This window comes from Epinephelus lanceolatus, chromosome 21 (assembly GCF_041903045.1).
Source record: "Epinephelus lanceolatus isolate andai-2023 chromosome 21, ASM4190304v1, whole genome shotgun sequence".
Classification (NCBI taxonomy): Eukaryota; Metazoa; Chordata; class Actinopteri; order Perciformes; family Serranidae; genus Epinephelus; species Epinephelus lanceolatus.
Genome location: NC_135754.1, coordinates 27,760,957 through 27,780,810, shown reverse-complemented (window position 1 = coordinate 27,780,810; position 19,854 = coordinate 27,760,957). Strand labels below are relative to the sequence as shown.

The 19,854-nt window shown below is 40.6% G+C and overlaps 1 long non-coding RNA gene and 1 pseudogene across 2 annotated transcripts; one reads left to right on the top strand and one right to left on the bottom strand.

Annotated features, from left to right (window-relative positions):
- Positions 1-2,900: 2,900 nt before the first annotated feature.
- LOC144459389 (uncharacterized) lies at positions 2,901-18,614 on the bottom strand (annotated as a pseudogene). The gene is made up of 5 exons (XR_013488360.1): positions 18,009-18,614; positions 10,943-11,066; positions 4,432-4,523; positions 4,157-4,219; positions 2,901-3,294 (listed from the first exon to the last, which is right to left on the bottom strand). The product of XR_013488360.1 is annotated as an uncharacterized LOC144459389 (transcript).
- LOC144459391 (uncharacterized) lies at positions 6,921-10,946 on the top strand. The gene is made up of 3 exons (XR_013488363.1): positions 6,921-7,047; positions 9,386-9,461; positions 9,562-10,946. It is a non-coding gene; the product is annotated as an uncharacterized LOC144459391 (long non-coding RNA).
- Positions 18,615-19,854: the final 1,240 nt, after the last annotated feature.

Below are 19,854 nucleotides of genomic sequence, written 5' to 3'. Positions count from 1 at the left end.
TTTATGGAACCAATCAATTTTAAGTTTTTAATGGCTTTTTTAGGATTTATTTAGTATTTTGGCTGTGACTGTACTAAAAGAAATTGCACTTGAAGACCTAAGAGTGATTCTTAATGCAATATTTCACAAATGCATGGGGTGTCCGAAAACTTTTTTCCACCACTGTAGTATAGCATGTCGTCCAAAATCATGAAAAAACGTCATAGTATAGTATGTCGTCCAAATTTATTTAAAAAAGTCATAGTATATTATGTCGTCCAAAATTATGACAAAAACGTCATAGTATAGTATGCTGTCCAAAATCATGAAAAAACGTCATAGTATAGTATGTCGTCCAAATTCATTAAAAAAAAGTCATAGTATAGTATGTCGTTCAAAATTATGAAAAAAACGTCATAGTATAGCATGTCGTCCAAAATCATGACAAAACGTCATAGTATAGGATGTCGTTCAAAATTATGGAAAAAACGTCATAGTATAGTATGTCGTCCAAATTTATAAAAAAAAGCGTCATAGTAGAGTATGTCGTTCAAAATTATGAAGGAAACATCATAGTATAGTATGTCGTCCAAATTCATTAAAAAAAGTCATAGTATAGTATGTCGTCCAAAATTATGAAAAAAACGTTATAGTGTAGCATGTCGTCCAAAATCATGACAAAACATCATAGTATAGGATGTCGTTCAAAATTATGGAAAAAACGTCATAGTATAGTATGTCGTCCAAATTTATAAAAAAAAAAGCGTCATAGTAGAGTATGTCGTTCAAAATTGTGAAGGAAACGTCATCGTATAGTATGTTGTTGAAAATCATGAAAAAAACGTCATAGTATAGCATGCTGTCCAAAATTATGAAAAAACTTCATAGTATAGCATGTCGTCCAAATTTATAAAAAAAAAGTCATAGTATAGTATGTCGTTCAAAATTATGAAGAAAACGTCATAATATAATATGTCGTTGAAAATTATGAAAAAAACGTCATAGTATAGCATGCTGTCCAAAATCATGAAAAAACTTCATAGTATAGTATGTCGTCCAAATTCATTAAAAAAAAAACTCATAGTATAGCATGTCGTTCAAAATTATGAAGAAAACGTCATAGTATAGTATGTCGTTGAAAATCATGAAAAAAACGTCATAGTATAGCAGGTCATCCAAAATTATGAAAAAACTTCATAGTATAGTATGTCGTCCAAATTCATTAAAAAAAAAGTCATAGTATAGCATGTCGTCCAAATTTATAAAAAAAAACCGCCATAGTATAGCATGTCGTCCAAAATCATGACAAAACGTCATAGTATAGGATGTCGTTCAAAATTATGGAAAAAACGTCATAGTATAGTATGTCATCCAAATTTATTAAAAAAAAGCGTCATAGTAGAATATGTCGTTCAGAATTATGAAGAAAACGTCATAGTATAGTATGTCGTTGAAAATCATGAAAAAAACGTCATAGTATAGCATGCTGTCCAAAATTATGAAAAAACTTCATAGTATAGTATGTCGTCCAAATTCATTAAAAAAAAAACGTCATAGTATAGCATGTCGTCCAAATTTATAAAAAAAAAACGTCATAGTAGAGCATGTCGTTCAAAATTATGAAGAAAACGTCATAGTATAGCATGCTGTCCAAAATTATGAAAAAACTTCATAGTATAGTATGTCGTTCAAAATTATGAAAAAAACGTCATAGTATAGTATGTTATCCAGAATCATGAAAAAACGTCATAGTATAGTCTGTGTCAAAATGTCATTAAAATGTCACAGTATATGTTACTTGCCTGTGTGTTTCAGCGTGCAGCTGATCCACATCCTTCCTCCTCAGCGAGGAGTATGAATGAATGAGGGAGGAGCAGTGCCAGTGGGCCAGAGGGCTGTGACAGTTGTGTCTTCAAGACGTGGGTAACAAGGAAAAGTTAGGGTTAGCGCGGTGATATTTGGTTGGCTGTAATCAGTCTTTTCTCTTTTGTGTGTTTCCTTTCTACAGATGATCCGGTTCCCTTCTTGACCTCGTTTTTCGTTGGTGGTCTTTTCTCCCAGCTTTGTTTTAAACAAACTTCCTTTAAACCGGCTATTTGTTTTGCTTACCTTTTTCTTTTTTAAAGTTCCCTCTGCTTCACTGTGTTACTCCCCTCATGCCCTAGACCTGCCAGCGAGGACGTGGCAGTTTAGTATGCCACTGGAAATGTCATAAAAACAACATAGTATAGTAGACCACTCAAAATGTCATAGTATAGTAGCCCATTGATGAAGCAAAAATCAGTGCCTGAAGCCGGGCCAGTTGGCTCCAGACCTTGTCTTCAACTTCTTTGGCTGGGCTCGCCTTCTACTCAAATAAGTATCAGAATCAGAAGGCTGGTGCTGAGAAAATCACTGGAGACATGTGGAATCAGGTGCAACCGAGTTTAATGTGTTCACAAGCAACAACACATACAACTCATGAGTCAAGCTCCAGAACAAGACTGAAGTTTCACTCTCTGTGCTCTCCCTTATGCTGGTGAAGACTCTGGTGATTCTCCACCTTTTTCTTTTAGCCCTTCCTACTTGAGCCCGAACATACTGGTGGCAGGGTTCTCTCATTCTGCTGAGTCATGTCTTAACTGTGTAATCTTTTTTCGAACCACCTTGGGTATGGTTCATACAGGTGTATCAGGCTGTAGCAGCCTGGGCTGGAGTTCCCCAAACTTCCCCACCCTTATGTTCGAGCCAAGTCTCACTTCATTTTTTGAAAAACATCTATTTTCAACAGTAAAAACACCAACTATGAAAACAGAAATCCTTGTCGGGAACTCTAAGCGTTGGCAACTTACTAACCTTTTGTTAATAAGTGAGGACAAACGCAAGAGTAATAAAATTACTGTTCTCTTTTTATTCAAATGAAGTTAAATCTCAAATTTACTTTAATGAAAAGGGATTAAGTGGCCATCAAGGGGCAACATTTATACAGAGATGCAGATACAGTATAATGGCAGCACAAAGATTACAGGATAAATACCAGGCAAGCCAATGTCTCACTGTGTGAGTGTGAGTGTGTGTGTGTGTGTCAAGAGCCACAGAGCAGCGGCAAACAGTGATATGTTCTGAAGGCTGCTGAGAAGGTGGAAGAACGCAGGAGAGGGTGATCAATAGCAGAAGGGTGGAGGGGAGGAGGAAGTGCAGGTCATGCTTGGCCATTTATGTGAAGGTCAGCCCCGCTTCGTTGTAGACTTTGAAGACCTTCTCGATGGCATTGACATAAGCGGCCGTCCGAAGGTCCAGACCCAGGTTGTACTTGCTTGCTGTGCGCATGATTTGCTAGAAAAGGCAGAAGAGAACATATTATACAATCATGGCTGACAGCAATTCAAACATCTCTGATAGAAAGCCTTGAAGGACAGAGCTGCTTCAGTACCATTAGCAACCAACTAGACTAGAGCAGGAGTTGCAGACTTGTGCTTGCTGACGTTTAACACTGTAAGGAGGAATTTATACTTAGGCGTTGAATCGACGCCATATCTACGGCGTAGGCTCTGTGTCTACATAGAGCCTAAGCTGTAGCCTGACGTGCACCTCCCCAGAAACGTAACCACACGTTGTGGCGACGCAGACCTCCTGTCTATTTCTGTAAGCTGAAACCATTTCCCTCAGTGGAAACAAAGCTTTTATTTACTTTAATTTCACAGATAAGAAACAATAAATTGTGAAGACAATAAAGCCTCCACAAAAATAGCATTTTAAGTCTTGTGTGTGATTTATCCTGGCTTCATATGAGCAGAGGAAATCTCCGCTAGCTGCTAGGCTAATTTATACAATGTAAAATGCCATAGGCGTGTGCTAATAACGTTAGCATGTTGTATTTGTTTGGAAAACGTGTTTAGTATAAGACAGTTGTTTTGTCAGTGAACCTTGTGAGTTGTAATGGAGCCGAATTTTGTAACATTACCTTTGTTAAATGTTGCTGTTGTCCCTGGCTTCATATGAGAAGAGGAAAAGATCACTAGGCACTAGGCTAATTTATACAATGTAAAATGCCCTGCAGCCCAAACAGTCATAATGTACTACTTGCACACTCATTTTAAGTGCGAGGTGAATGTTTCATCTCAGTTTATTATACTGGATAATATGTTGACTGCTCACTAAAACAGGCTGGACTGTGTTATGGTCTGTGATCACTTACCCGGGCAGATCTCTCCATGGTGTAGGCCAACCCAGAGTGAACAATGTCCTTCTCAGAGGCACCCTGCGAAGGAAGGTGAATGTTAATGACAGCTAATTTGATAACATATATAAAGTGAGTAGGTGGGCGATGCTGAGAGCTTTTGTCAGTGTCAGACTTTAGAGTGTGAGCCAAGTACGTAGCAATGCAGACTCGATATAAATAAACTCCCAATAAAAGTAGGGAAAAAAAATCATTCATTCAGTTTTGACCAGCACTAATCTGATGTTACTCACAGCCACTCTGGCCTGGAAGTCAGCGGTGGGTACGATGGGAATGGGCCCTCCCTGCTTCCCAAACTTCCTCTCTAAACTTTCCTACACAGACACTAGAAGGGAAAAGAGAAGAAAAGTGGAAATTAAAGAGACATCAAAGACATCTGTTGTTTCTGGACCAAGACAAATACCAGCCATCTATCTAACAATGCACGATGTCTGTGTGTGTCTGTCTGTCCAGCCGTTTCTCAATATGTGTTCTTGTGTGGACTTGTGACACGTCATCAGTCACAGCCCAAGTACTGTTCCAATTCAAAGCTGACATCTAGCCAAGTTCAGTCCAAATTCCTGGATGTGTTCTTGCCACACCCCTTTCACCGGGGATGCATCGGAGCAGACTTGTGTGGACTTCAGACAGCCAGGTATCCCAGCATGCATTTCGCAACAATCATCAGAAATGCCAAGTGAGGGAAAGACGCACAATTGTAAGTCGTAATTACCGATATGTTACTGTTTTGTCAGGGAACGTAGTGTTAACATGCGTAGTTTAAATGTCAGACCCGTGGTCGATGTATTAATATAGAGCCTGCTTGAATGTGAGGTCCCGCTAGATGACAGCGGTGTCAGCGCTCATAGATAATGTGTGTATGAGCGCTCAGGCTGCCCCACAGAGTGCAGCCTCTCTCAGGTAGTCCTTTTAAATTCGTGGCTGATATCTCTGTAGTGGTTAAATATGAAATGTAATTTGTTTGGGGAATGTCTAATGAGCAACATTCAGTCTCAGTATAAGATATATTCTTATATTATTAAATGTTGTAACATTGTTAATTGTTGTTCTTTGTTTGTATTCTTTTGCTTATTTATGTGTTTTTACCATTCAATAATTTATTTATTGTATTTAAAGATTAATTGTATTTATTGTAGTATTTATTCAACAGCATTTTAAATATTGATTATCTGATATGAATTGTATACCTGAAGTGGGGCTGAGTAAAGTTTTCCTCTGAACATCTGACCTGTTTGATCCCATTTATATTGGTGAGGGCAGACTAAATGACAAACTGCTGTCAGTGTAATCCAGTACAGTTCAACAGCACCACAATCTACAACTCAACACTTCAATATAATGTTAGACTGAATATTAAACTGCTTTTGTTTTTTCTAGGTGTACCAAGTAAATTGTCAAGTCTCCATAAAAATGCAGACAGAAAGCATAATGATGAGACAAATGCAGTGATGGACAGTAACTAAGTATATTTACTCAAGTAGCTACTGTACTTAAGTACAAATTTGATGTACTTGTATTTTGGGTATTTCCATTTTCTGCTACTTTATACTTGGAGGGAAATACTGTACATTCTACTCAAGCTCCATTTATTTGATAGCTATAGTTACTTTTCAGACAGTTTGTTTTATATGTTGTAAGTTTCATATTTACAAGTTGCTGTGTGTTGTTATACATTAGACTAGTATAGTATATAATGCTGCTTACATGTAGCCTACGTTGATCAATTAATACTCAATACATATTCATGTATATGATGATCACAACACTTGAAATTGGGTCACTCTGCATAATGAGTACTTTGAACTTTTAATTTTAAGTAGTCCTACATTTTGCTGACAATACCCAGATACTTTTACTCCAGTCAGATTTGCAGCACTTTTACTTGTGACTGAGTTTTTGTTCATTGTTGTGATATTACTACTTGTTCTGGGTACTTTGTTCACAACTGGACAAACATCAAACAATAGAGACATGCAAGCATCGCACGTCTCATCCTCCGCCTCATTCTCTGCTGTCTTTCTGGGATCTGCCTCCTCAGCTGGGCAGCCTCCTCCTCAGCCTGCAGGTACAGCAGTCCTGCTGCAATAACTGCACCAAGATGCCTTCTCCGATCCATGTCAGTCATTGATTTAACTCGCCAATGCTCACACTTACAATAACCACCAACTCTCCTCAAACTTTCCCCCTGCACCTGACTTTTGATCACACATAATCAGAAGCCAGGTGCGGGAATTGGATATATAGACTAAATATGATCAAAAGCCAGCTGCGGGGAAAAGGTTTTATAAGACAATTTAAGAAAATATTTTGGATATTTATACGTTTTTGTGTGTCAGTTATATATGTTGAAACGTTAAAAACATATACATATTAATTTCTTACAATGACAATTAAGAAGAAGGAGAGGGTGTTTGCGCTCTTGCTACAAGTCCAAAGAAAAACTCACATCAGGTGCGTAGGCAAAAAATGTCAAGAAGACACCAGGAAATGCTCGCACACCTATCACATAAATGGAATGTCCACGTCCACAAAACGGTCTTCAATTCGACGACTCATTTCTTCATTTAGCTCGGTGTTTAGCCTGCAGCTCTTACGCTTTGATGAGAACATTAAACCGTGACAGTTCATCCAGCTCATCCAGTTTTACAACTTGACATATTTTGTTTTACAGGATATGGCCTATTATGGTAGAAATGATGATGCTGTTTCATGATTGGCTGTATGTGAACAAGACAGTGTATAAATGAATAGGAGGTCTTATCTCTTGGACAGACACTTCACATCATCTGACACCAACTGACGCTGAATTTACAAAGGGACATCACCCAAGCTGAACTGCCACAGACTCGGTAAGAATAAGTCTGTTTTCATCTGTAAATTATTGCTGACAGAATTGATCATGTAGATTTGTTTCCTATGTCTTAAAGTTAAATCAAAAACAAACAAATGTGTTTTATTCATTTTTTTAATCACACCGAAGCAGAAGGCACATTTCACTGGAGGGGATGCCAGGTGCTGGGACCGTGTCACTGGCATGTATTCTGGGAGTGTCCAGTGATCAGACCTCTCTGGACAGAATTTCACAAAGCACTAAAAAAGATACTTAACTCTGATCTTCCTTTGCAATTCTCTACATTATTTTTAGGATGTATGGATTTTAAGGCCAAGCGTTCTGACAAATATATGTTTGGTGTTTTGCTATCGGCTTGCAAGAAAGCCCTCACAAGGCGTTGGTTGCTTCATGAACCCTGCACAATAGAGGAGTGGACAGATATTGTAAATGATATTTATGTTATGGAAAAGATTACCTTTTTCACTTCATCTTCAGAAGAATGTGTTCATTAAATTCTGGGCAAAGTGGGTGATATACGTACGGCCCTTATGACTTGATTTTGTGGAGGTATCATACAAAAGACCCTGTGATGTTTAGTCAAGCAAACCTCATTGACTGCTATTCTTTTTTATCTCTTTCATCCCTCCTAATGTATCATTTAAAAATACACTAGCAGCCTTGTCAGTCATGTATAACAGCCACGTAGATTTCACCTTGTGACGTAATATCTGCTTGTGCGTGCGTGGTCATGAACAGACGTGGACACGGCAGCATGTTGTTGGGGTTTTTTTTTACCTTAAAAAGGTTAATATGCACATGTGGCAAACAGAAGAAAATACTGTACGTTTACATATTCATATCTATAGGCCTAAGCCCCACATACGTCCATAGACCCTCAATATTTGTTTTACGGCGCTGTTTTAAGGTCAACGTCATCAATCTGTTTGATCATCTGCTTAAAAAATCCAGTAATATGTCCTGTTGTGACAAAAAGAAAGATTTCATGGGGTGTTGGGGGGATTCTCCCCCGAGAAAATTTTGAAAATTCATGCTGTTAAATCCTATTTTCATGCCGCCCCCCTAGGAAGTTTGAGCGATCTGCATGAAACTGGGTGAACATAATCTAGGGACCAATATCTAAAGTTCCCTCTTGGCAAAAGTTGGAAAACTTACTAAAACTGAGCTTCTATAAGGCAATGAATATTGCGGAGGGCGTGGCTCATCACATAAAGGTGTATAACATCTCAAGGGTTTCACCCATCACCACGCAACTTTGTAGGCATATGACCACACATAATCTGAGGGGACCCCTCCATTATTGACCCCATCAAACAAAATGGGGGCGCTAGAGAGCTAATTTCTTATCTAGGCCTAACCGCCACATTGATTTTTACTAAACTTGGTAGATATGTAGAACAGGACGTCTCAAGGTGACTGGAGAAATTTAACTCTAATTGGCAACTGGGTGGCGCTATAACAACAGAAAAATGCTTAGAAATGGTTAAAATCGACCGATCGCTGTGGCTCCCCCTGTGGACCAATGTTTGTTTGTTTTTTTTCTAATTTATGTATGACTAAGTCATGGTATGGTATGCTGTACTCAATGGGTATGGACTAGTTTATCTTATTTACACAAGGGCATGTCATTTCTGTCTCTACATGGTGGCACGTTTACAGTTCTCTGCTCTCTGTATCACGCACGGCGGAGTTCGGCCCCGGTGCGTGTGCGCGAGCGCACACACACACACACACACAGACACATGCACGCAAACAAACACACACAGGTGAGCGCACTAGAGGGCATAAAACATTTTTTTTAAAAAGGACTCGGCAACGGTGGAGTGAGATTTCTTAAACGGGCGTGAGAGAGTGACATTGATGGTGAAAGCATGACAGTCACGCCAGATGCGTGAGAGTTGGCAACCCTGTCAATGAGTCATATAAATGTTGTGATTTATGAGTAAGTGAAGAGAAATGCAGTTCAAAACCAGTCCAGCTGCTCACAGTGACCTTTGACCACCCAAAATACAATCAGTTCATTGTTGAGTTCAAGTGAATGTTTGTGCTAAATTTGTGATGTCGCGTTCACGAGAGTGAGACGGATGCAAAATCCCAGTGACCCTGAGTCCAGTGCTGATATTGTGGTGAAGTGGCACCAATAAATGACTGTGTGGGAAATCCCAATTTATGAAAGCTTATATCAGCAACCACAGCTTGTACTGAAACAACTGGAAAACCTTCCTACAGCTAAAGATTTTCACCCAGGCAGATTTGTTATACTATGGGTAGGTTAGACTTCATAACGCCTGTATCTGATTGTAAATCCTGATGTGAGGTTTGCTTTGTGGCTTCAGGAAGCAGCTGTAGAGCCGGAGTATCTGCCGTCCTGCTGAGAAATCCAGAGCATCACAACGCCCAGAGAAATACAAGGTATAACACCACAGAAGAGTGGGCACTGAATGTGTTGTGCCGTTTATCAGTAGCATGTCAATTTGTAAGATATAATGGTTCTTTTTTTGTTTTAAAACAGATGGCTGCTGGCCATATCGATCAACCTTTTGAACACACAGGCAAAGAGGACGGGGCAGCATTCAGAGACAAAACACTGCGTAGCAAAAAAGACACTCTGTTTTATGATACAGGTGCTGATGGTCAAACATGCAGCCTCATGTATTTCAGCACACGTTTAACAGAATGGTTGGATACACTGAAGCAACAATACCCTGAACTTCAGGAAACTCAACAGGATGGTAAAATCATCCTTCAGTCCAAGGAAGGTATCATAACTTTAGATCCGAGTGTAAAGGCTGTGGTACAAGGCAAAGTACTGATGGAGAGGTTTGAGGACCATTTTCAAAATATGAAACAAACGGTCCGGCCAGGTATACATAGTACTGGTAATAGAGCTCACCTTTTTATGTACCCTGAGGGACTCAAGGGCAAAAAGAAGAAAATGTACAAAAATAAAAAACTGCGTGAAAGGGAAGACACTCTCTTTTATGACACAAAGGCTACTGGTGCCAAATGCAACCTCATTTTCTTTAGCAAACATGTACCAGAATGGCTGGATGAAATGGAGAGAACATATCCTGAACTTCAGAAAACAACACAGGATGATCTTATCAAACTCAGGTCCAGGTACAAGTCCAAAAAAGGTACTATATGTTTATATCCTAATGTAAAAGTTGTGGTAGAAGGCAAGCTAATGAAGAGGTTTGAGAGAGATTTTCCACAAATGAGACAAACGGCCCAATCAACTGACTTATCAGCAGCAATGGGAAGGTTAACCTTAAACAATGAGGAATAACATCCTGATGAGCAAGAGGGTGAGGGCACACTTGACACACCACCCAACCCAGCCAACTGAAGAGAAAGAATGCCTGATGAATAAGGAGAGAAACTAGAATTACCGCCACGCTGTTGTTTGCCTCTGCGCACCAGTCAAGTTTCTCTTACAGTGAAAACACGAATGCTTTATAACCACTGTCCCCACAAAGGCATAAAAACACAGAATAAAACACTGTAAATAGCTGATTCTTAAAGCTTTATCCTACTACTTTATTTTAGGAATATGTAATTGGGTTGTAAAATCTATTACATATTGTTTTCTGATTTGTATTTAGTTTGTAAGGCACGGTTTCCCCTGGGTTGTGTGTGAGTTTTATTTTGCAGTTTTTCAGTTTATAGCAATATAGATGCCTTGACATGGCGACTTAATAGCGTATGGGGAGATTCTTATAAACATTGGTGCTCATACATACAGGGGAAATTTGTTTTGGTGTTTATATATTGTTTCAGAATGTGTCACAGAAATGTCACGATAATGTATCTTCTGATTGTGTTGTATGACCTCAGCACACTCTGGTCTGTCTGCAGGTTATAGAGGAAACAAAGAGCAGCCTTGTACTCACTGAGCAGGTGGTAGTTTGAGTCCCTCTCATATTTGAAGGTCAGTCTTCCATAGCTGACATGGTTGAGATTCTTCAGCCACTCGAAATAAGACACTGTCACACCGCCAGCATTCAGGTACATGTCCTGCAGGATGAAACATCACAAACTCATCAGACCTCTGGCTGTTTGATCTCTACCCTCTCTGTGTGTGGAAGATTATCTTTGATTTAAAATGTCCTCTGTATTGTTTTTAAGATCTGATTTGGGGAGAATTTTTTTCTATTTTCTGTAAATGAAATGTTTTTGGGGAAAAAAGATATTTGTGTGATTGAAATGTGTTTGAAGAAACATGTAAAAGTGAGCAGAAGACCTCAATAAAAATCTATTGCGTACACAATGAAGGCTTGATCGTTGTTTACATGACTCCCGCGTCTTGTTTTCAGAATAATTTACTCTGCTTGTTGTTTCACATTCATGGTTTAGTGTGTATTTTTTGTTTTAACATTAAATATTCATGACCAGATACGCAACAATCCAATTTAAAAGTTAAGGTAAACACACTCTCAGGGATTATTTATTAGGAGTTTGGGGTGTGGTTTGATCAGAGTAGATTGACAGTGCTGGACGCAAAAGCCAGCAGCTCCGATAACTGTCATCAGATTTAGGGTGAAATGTTGCTCATTCCTGCCTGGGGCTCAGATGTGTGTGGCATCACATTTCCACCCACATCACAGCAGCGACACAAGCTGAGACAAAAAGAGAAATGGGAATTCTTTCATGCAAAACGCCTATAACTGATGTGCAAAAATGCCACCAGCAACTAGGGATGATCCTGGCGACTAGTTTTCCTGTCCACTAAACAAAAATTTTAATGAAGACCAGTCAACTAGTCTGAAAAAGGAAAACACTCAGGAAACAAGTCAAAATTTAGCACAATTTATTGTTAAGTATTTGAAGCATTGTCCCAAAAATAGTGTGTGCATTAACAGCCCTTTGAAGCCTTTAATCACAATCCTCAACAACCATGTTAGATTTAAAATGCCGCTGAAGTACGAGACACTTTGCGCCGTGCGGTATGAATGTGAACATGACGGCAACTCAAAAGTTAACCACTACAATAACATCTAAAATAAATACACTGCCTCTGAAATGTGGGGCACATTGAACCTTGATAGCAAGTCACTTTAAAGTTAATAAAACATCTAAATTATGATTAAATTTCAGCTGAAATGAGAGGCATTTTGCTCCGTGCAGTATGAATGTAAACCTGCACGTCATCCATAGCATGTCGTCCAAAATCGTGAAAAAACGTCACAGTATAGCATGTCGTCCAAAATCGTGAAAAAAGGTCACAGTATAGCATGTCGTCCAAAATCGTGAAAAAACGTCACAGTATAGCATGTCGTCCAAAATCGTGAAAAAACGTCACAGTATAGCACGTCGTCCAAAATCGTTAAAAAAACGTCACAGTATAGCATGTCGTCCAAAATTGTGAAAAAACGTCATAGTATAGCATGTCATCCAAAATCGTGAAAAAACGTCACAGTATAGCATGTCGTCCAAAATCGTGAAAAAAAGTCACAGTATAGCATGTCATCTAAAATCATGAAAAAAGTCACAGTATAGCATGTCGTCCAAAATCGTGAAAAAACGTCACAGTATAGCATGTCGTCCAAAATTGTGAAAAAACGTCACAGTATAGCATGTCGTCCAATATCGTGAAAAAAAGTCACAGTATAGCATGTCGTCCAAAATCGTGAAAAAACGTCACAGTATAGCATGTCATCCAAAATCGTTAAAAAAACGTCACAGTATAGCATGTCATCCAAAATTGTTAAAAAAAAGTCACAGTATAGCATGTCGTCCAAAATCGTGAAAAAACGTCACAGTATAGCATGTCATCCAAAATTGTGAAAAAAGTCACAGTATAGCATGTCATCCAAAATCATGAAAAAAGTCACAGTATAGCATGTCTTCCAAAATCGTGAAAAAAAGTCACAGTATAGCATGTTATCCAAAATCGTTAAAAAAAAGTCACAGTATAGCATGTCATCCAAAATCGTGGAAAAAAGTCACAGTATAGCATGTCGTCCAAAATCGTGAAAAAACGTCACAGTATAGCATGTCATCCAAAATCGTGAAACAAACGTCACAATATAGCATGTCATCCAAAATCGTGAAAAAAGTCACAGTATAGCATGTCGTCCAAAATCGTGAAAAAAAGTCACAGTATAGCATGTCTTCCAAAATCGTGAAAAAAAGTCACAGTATAGCATGTCATCCAAAATTGTGAAAAAAAGTCACAGTATAGCATGTCTTCCAAAATCGTGAAACAAACGTCACAGTATAGCATGTCTTCCAAAATCGTGAAACAAACGTCACAGTATAGCATGTCGTCCAAAATCGCGAAACAAACATCACAGTATAGCATGTCGTCCAAAATCGTGAAAAAAGAAGACATACTATAGTGTGCCACTCAAAATGTCATTAAAATGTCACAGTATATGTTACGTGCCTGTGTGTTTTGTGCCCGTCCATTGTTTCAGCGTGCAGCTGATCCACATCCTTCCTCCTCAGCGAGGAGTATGAATGAATGAGGGAGGAGCAGTGCCAGTGGGCCAGAGGGCTGTGACAGTTGTGTGTTTGCAAGACGTGGGTAGCAACGTCCCAATCATGTTTTGAATCAATTGTCATGTTTTGAATTAATTGTAGCTGAAATTACAGTAAAACAATTTTTAAAAATGATTAAATGACATGCTGCAGGCCAGTGATTCCCAACCTGGGTGTAGTTCACTGTGTACTTCTGCAGTCACCACAAAGTACAAGGAAAAATTGTGAGAAGGATCACAAACTGTGGCTGGCAGTATATTGATAGTCACAATAACCAATAAACTAGCAACAGCAACGATAAGCGGACTGTACAGTTTACCACCAACCTGAGTCATTAACTGAACACCAGCTGCTGTAATTCAGAGTTCTTGAAAACTAGTTTGCTCAAACTCTAGTTAACAGAAAAGTCAAAATTAATAACTAACACATGCAATTGATCAAACATACAGAAGAAAGAGAGCAAGCCTAAAAACTCCAGGATAAATATGTCTTGTATGAAACAATACTATAACAATATTCAACAATATTCAATCAATGTGGCACCCAGATAGCTCTTTCCTGTCACTCTCTAAGCTGTAATGTAATAAAGGCAATACCACCCCATCCAAAAAATACTTAAATAATATATGATCAATAGTAATAATAGCATCCAGTTTCAAATCATTTTCAATGAACACATTTTCTACATGACAGGTGGTGTCACTGAAGGGTATCTGAACTTGAAATGCACCTGTCAGGGTTGTGGGGGTACAACGGACTAATAATGTTGGCTTATGGATCTGTAGTGCTGGGCTTTGCTGAAAATCTGCTGATATGTTTTGCTACTGACAGGGCTTTGTCTGGTTTTTTAACTCCTCTATGTTCGCCGATGGTCACTGCTTTCTCTTTGGTGTGTTCCCTCAGTGCTGCCCGAATGGAGATTGCCTCACAGCACTTCAGTGCTCCTGCCACAATGTCCTTTCTGAAGCTGTAGTCTTTGCAGACCTTCACTGGTACCACCACATACTGCTGACAAGCCTTGGAGAACTGGTGCTTCATTTGCTCCTCTCCCTGTTTGGTCTTTGCCGTCTCTCTGATCACGTTGTGGTTGTGGTCCAGCGCAGCTACACGAAGCCGAGCCTCAAAGCTCTCCCTCAGGAATTTCTTTCTCTTTGTGACATACTTTGTTTAGACGGAGTGGAGAGACTCAAGTGTGCCAGTGTGAATGCCCTCTGTTACTTTCTCCAGCTTTTTCCAACAGCAGTTTGTCCAACACAACTTTCTGCAGGTGTTTAAATGCAGCAGAGCTGGGAAGGAGCCATGGGCATTTGTTTTCCTCTTCAGGGCTGTAGGGAGGGTGCTCACATTTCCGTATCATCTCACCAGATGCCCATTGGTGAGTGTTGGTGATGTGGTGCAGCACAGATATCCATTTCTCCTTAAGCTTGGTCACACTTCCATCACATGAGCCAGCACAGTACCATAGGTGGTTGGTGTTCATCCTGCTCCACTCAAGCAAGTCCTCATTGTGGCATTTCAGCAGACTCTTTTTTACACTTTTAACAATGTGCCACAGATCGTACTCGTGCTTGATGTTGCCATACTCTTCTCGCATTACCCTTTGGACAGACGGGTGGCAATCAGTTGCTAGCACAGAGATGGAGACGTTGTGTTCGTCCAGCTTTGCAAGGCATCTCTCCAGACCTTCAACCTCTAGCTAGTAACTGGTCTTTACTTCAGTGACATTCACGGTCTCCTGAGCAACCAGCAGCCCTGACTTTGTGTCAGTGACGGAGTAGGAGTAGGTGCCATATGACGCATTGTGACCTGGGCTGTCATACCTTGAATCACCTGACACCACCAGTGGTTCATCACCTACTGCACTCATTACAGCCTCATTGTGTGAACACCAGGTTTGATTCACTTCAGGGATGACATAGGCCTTTTGAATCTTGAACCACTGTCTCTTGGAGAGGCTCTCTAAGCCAATTGTTTCACAGAGCTCAATGAATGGAGTGCATTCATTCCCTGTGACAAATACTGCTGCAGGTACTGACACATTGCACTCCATTACACCCCTCACCAGGGACTGGGAACGCCAGGTATAGCTGTGGCCATCAATGCACTCAGTCTTCACCTTCATCCCAAATCCACTTTTGGAAACAGTTGGCGGCTCAACAAGACATTTTCCACAATTCTCCCAATGACACACAGTGAACAGTTTCAGTAGCTCTTGCACAGATACTATGCTCTTCCTGTCATCTGAGAGATTGAACTCCTCATCTTTGACATCAATCAAGCTCATTTCCCCTTCTTCTTCTTCTTCTTCTTCTTCTTCTTGATGATGATGAATGATACCTCACTATGCTGTGGTGATGAAGCCCTTGGCACTGGGATGCTATCCAATACACCAAAGTCATCCACTGATGTACAGTAGGAATGGTCGTTGATGAGTACCATGTTCTTTTCTATGTCATCGGTGACTGTACCTATGCTCACACGTGTTCTTCCACTGCCCTCACTTTCATCTTCCACCAAGTCAGTCTGGGTACTGACATTCACCATGATTCTGCTGCCTCGACTTTCTTCCAGTTCCTGACATGCTTCCTCACTTCTAGTCAACTCCAATACATGTTTTTAGACTTATTTTATCTTTATCATATAAACAAAGTCTAGCCATTACAATATCAAGCTCACAACAAAGTATCAGTATAAATTACAAACTGAGCACAAAGCAATAAAAACAAAGAAAGAATGAAATAAAATGGTCAAAATTGTCTAAATATACAATCCTGATCCATTCATCCATGATTTTTATACATTTTATTGCTTTAAAATACGGCTCTATTAAATGCTGTATTCTGATTGGTCAGTCGCGGCATTCAGTGGTCTGATATTACTGTGTAATGACCGTTGCTAGTAGCAACGGTCATTACACAGTTGCTACGTAGCCCAGCGTTGCTAGGGACGCCGTCCTGCAACACTGCAGCTGTCAAACAACTTCCGAGGGAAAAAACAAACAGAGTGGCTGATTTTAACATTTCTTTTAACTTATTTGGAGAGTAGCTACAAGGATTTTGAGGAATGGGATGCCGCTGAAGAATAAGAATACGGACTTTCTCTGCCAAAAACAAAAGAACACGGATTTGAATACACAGTCGGCAGTCAAGTTTTATGCCTCGGTTCAGTCCACTAAGCCTGGGTGAGTATACACAACTTTCACCAAAAGTTGTCGAATCCGGTCGGTTTTAATGCACTTTGCGGAGGCAGACAACATTATTTATTTAACTGATAATTAGCCGTGTAATAAGCGGGATAATGTATAATGAGCGGGTGAATACTGGGAAAACAACTCCCGACAGGGGAATAGAACCCCGACGTGCAGCGGAGGCTCACCACCGGCTCATTAAGCCCTTTTCACACAGAGCGCGCAAAGCGCAGACCTCCGCCGACGAACCCATTCATTAAGTATGTGCTACCGCGGCTCAAGAGCACACCGCTCTACCGCCGGGCTGAGCGGCGCGCGAGAGGGCGTATGCCGCGGCGTCTGCGCCGTGCCAGCCTGCGCTCGAATTGAACATTTTTTAATTTCACCGCAACACGCTGTGATGACACCTCGGGGCGTCCAATACAGAGAAGAGCCTGAAGTAGACCCGGAAGAGGTCACCATGGAGCTGTAGCTCCTGAACGAGCCTGTACTCCCCCAAATCCTGTCTTGCGCGCTGCGAAAATCGCGCTCTGTGTGAAAGAGGCTTTATAAATTATCCCTTAGGCCTACGTAATAAACGGTGGTTTGCTGAATAACCGCGTCATCCTTCCACACGTCCTGGCCACAGTCTATGGTCCTGGCAGACGCTACAATATTATAGGCTACATTTACAGTAACACTACCTCTCACTCTTCTGCCTGGCTCGCACGTTTTTGTGCCCTTTCCCTCCGGCGGAGAACAGAGTCCGTAGTGTCCGTATGTAGTGGTCTGTCCGTTTCCCCTACACTGTAAAGTGGTGGAAAAAAGTTTTCGGACACCCTTAAAATTTTACACAATCTCAAATATTATCATGAAATATTTGTGGAAAAATCTTTTTTGTGTTTCAAAAGGTGTGGCTGCATTAGACAGATACAAACAAATACAAATTATATTTTTTGGTTTATTGTTTACAAGAAAAACTAACAAAACTGAGCTGGCCACTCTAAGACCTGGATACTGGGCTCCTGCAGCCAAGTTCTACTGGCCTTGGATGTGTGGCAAAGGGCATTATCTTGTTGAAACATCCAGTTTTTACCTCGACGGAACAGTGCACGCGCAGAAGAGAGCATGTGGGTTTCGAGAATGGTACAATACTTGGTAGAGTTCAATGTGCCATCACAGACAGTGAGATGACCAACACCAGCAGCACTCATGCATCCCCAAACCATGATACTGCCTCCACCATGCTTGACAGTAGGTACTGTACATGCTGGAGATAATGCTTCGCCTGGCCTTCTGCGTCCCCTCACATTAGTAGGAGGAAGGTAAAGCTGGAAACTGGACTCATCTGACCACAAAATCTTCTTCCAATTCCTGGCTGTCCAGTTCTTGTGTGCCTGGGCCCAACGACGCCGGGCTAACCTCTGTCTCTCATTGATCAGGGGCTTCTTGATAGCCTTGTAGGACCTTAAGCCATGATCTAAAAGTCGGCCACGTACAGTGCGGGTGGAACACTGGACACCAGTTTGGTTTGACCACTGCTGCTGAAGCTCCTGTGATGTCATTCGGCGGTTTTGCCTGCACATGTGGATCAGGATGCGGTCATTTCTTGCTGAAAAAACCCTTGAACGCCCAGATCTTGGTTTGTCTTCCAAGCTGTTGGTTCGTCTGTATTTCTGCAGAGTGTATCCAACTGCTGAAAGACTGCATCTGCACTTCCTGGCTATCTGGCGGCAGCTGTACCCTTCCTGGCTGAGAATCTTTATCTTCAGGCGTGTTTCCTGCGTTAGGTTCCTTGTTTTAGCCATTTTTGTGTCTGAAGAACTTTCAAATGTGCTGGCTTTATGTAGACACAAAGCTTGGCAACAAAAATTGTGTCTTTTAATAAAAAGAACGACCTTCATCACTGGTACCAAAATGACCCAGTACTCAAAATTTCTTATGTATTTTTATGGAACCAATCAATTTTAAGTTTTTAATGGCTGTCTTAGGATTTATTTAGTATTTTGGCTGTGACTGTACTAAAAGAAATTGCACTTGAAGACCTAAGAGTGATTCTTAATGCAATATTTCACAAATGCATGGGGTGTCCGAAAACTTTTTTCCACCACTGTACCAGCTAAAATCAAACACTGATGGCACGGAATCTGGCTTTAGCCGATTTGTGGGCCGACGAACAAATCTTCCGGACTCATCGAAGCCTCCCTCCTCCACATAATCTGATGGCAGAAAGTGGTCACTGCAAACTCTTAGTCCAGGTCCGACAGGTGGACTGTCGCGTTTCAAAGCAGACAGCCAGCGGCGCATCACTTGTGGTCTCCTCACAGGAAGGACGTGAAAATGGACCAGTTTACCACCTTCTTTAAGTCGATAAAACTCATTTGAACACCCAGGAGCAATACAAAATGATCCTCCTCGGGTTCTCCTTTTGTCGTCTCCTTTGCTTTCTCTACCAGCATCCATTTTGCCAACCACTTCACTAACTCCTACCGGCGAACAGAGAACGACAGAGCCGAACCATTCGCGTGACGTCACTAACTAGCTTGTTTTAAGATGGCTGCGCCCTACTGGTGAAAAAGTGAAATACATCTAGTTTTTATAGCAAATCTGGGTGAATATCAAGTTTGATTGCTGTGTCATATCTTGCCTAAGGTAAAAATCTAACGAACCACAGTCATATTGTTCAGTGCTGGCAGCTAATTTGATAACATATATAAGCTGAGTAGGTGGGTGATGCCAAGAGCTTTTGTCAGTGTCAGACTTTAGAGTGTGAGCCAAGTACGTAACAATACAGATTCGATATAAATAAGCTCCCAATAAAAGTAGAAAAAAAAATCATTCTTTCAGTTTTGACCAGCATTAATCTGATGTTACTCACAGCAACTCTGGCCTGGAAGTCAGCGGTGGGTACGATGGGAATGGGCCCTCCCTGCTTCCCAAACTTCCTCTCTAAACTTTCCTGCACAGACACTAGAAGGGAAAAGAGAAGAAAACAGGAAATTAAAGAGACATCAAAGACATCTGTTGTTACTGGACCATGACAAATACCAGCCATCTATCTAACAATGCACGATGTGTGTGTGTGTGTGTGTGTGTGTGTGTGTCATTCTGTCACATATCTCTCAAACCGTTCACTGGACTGACCTAATATTTACT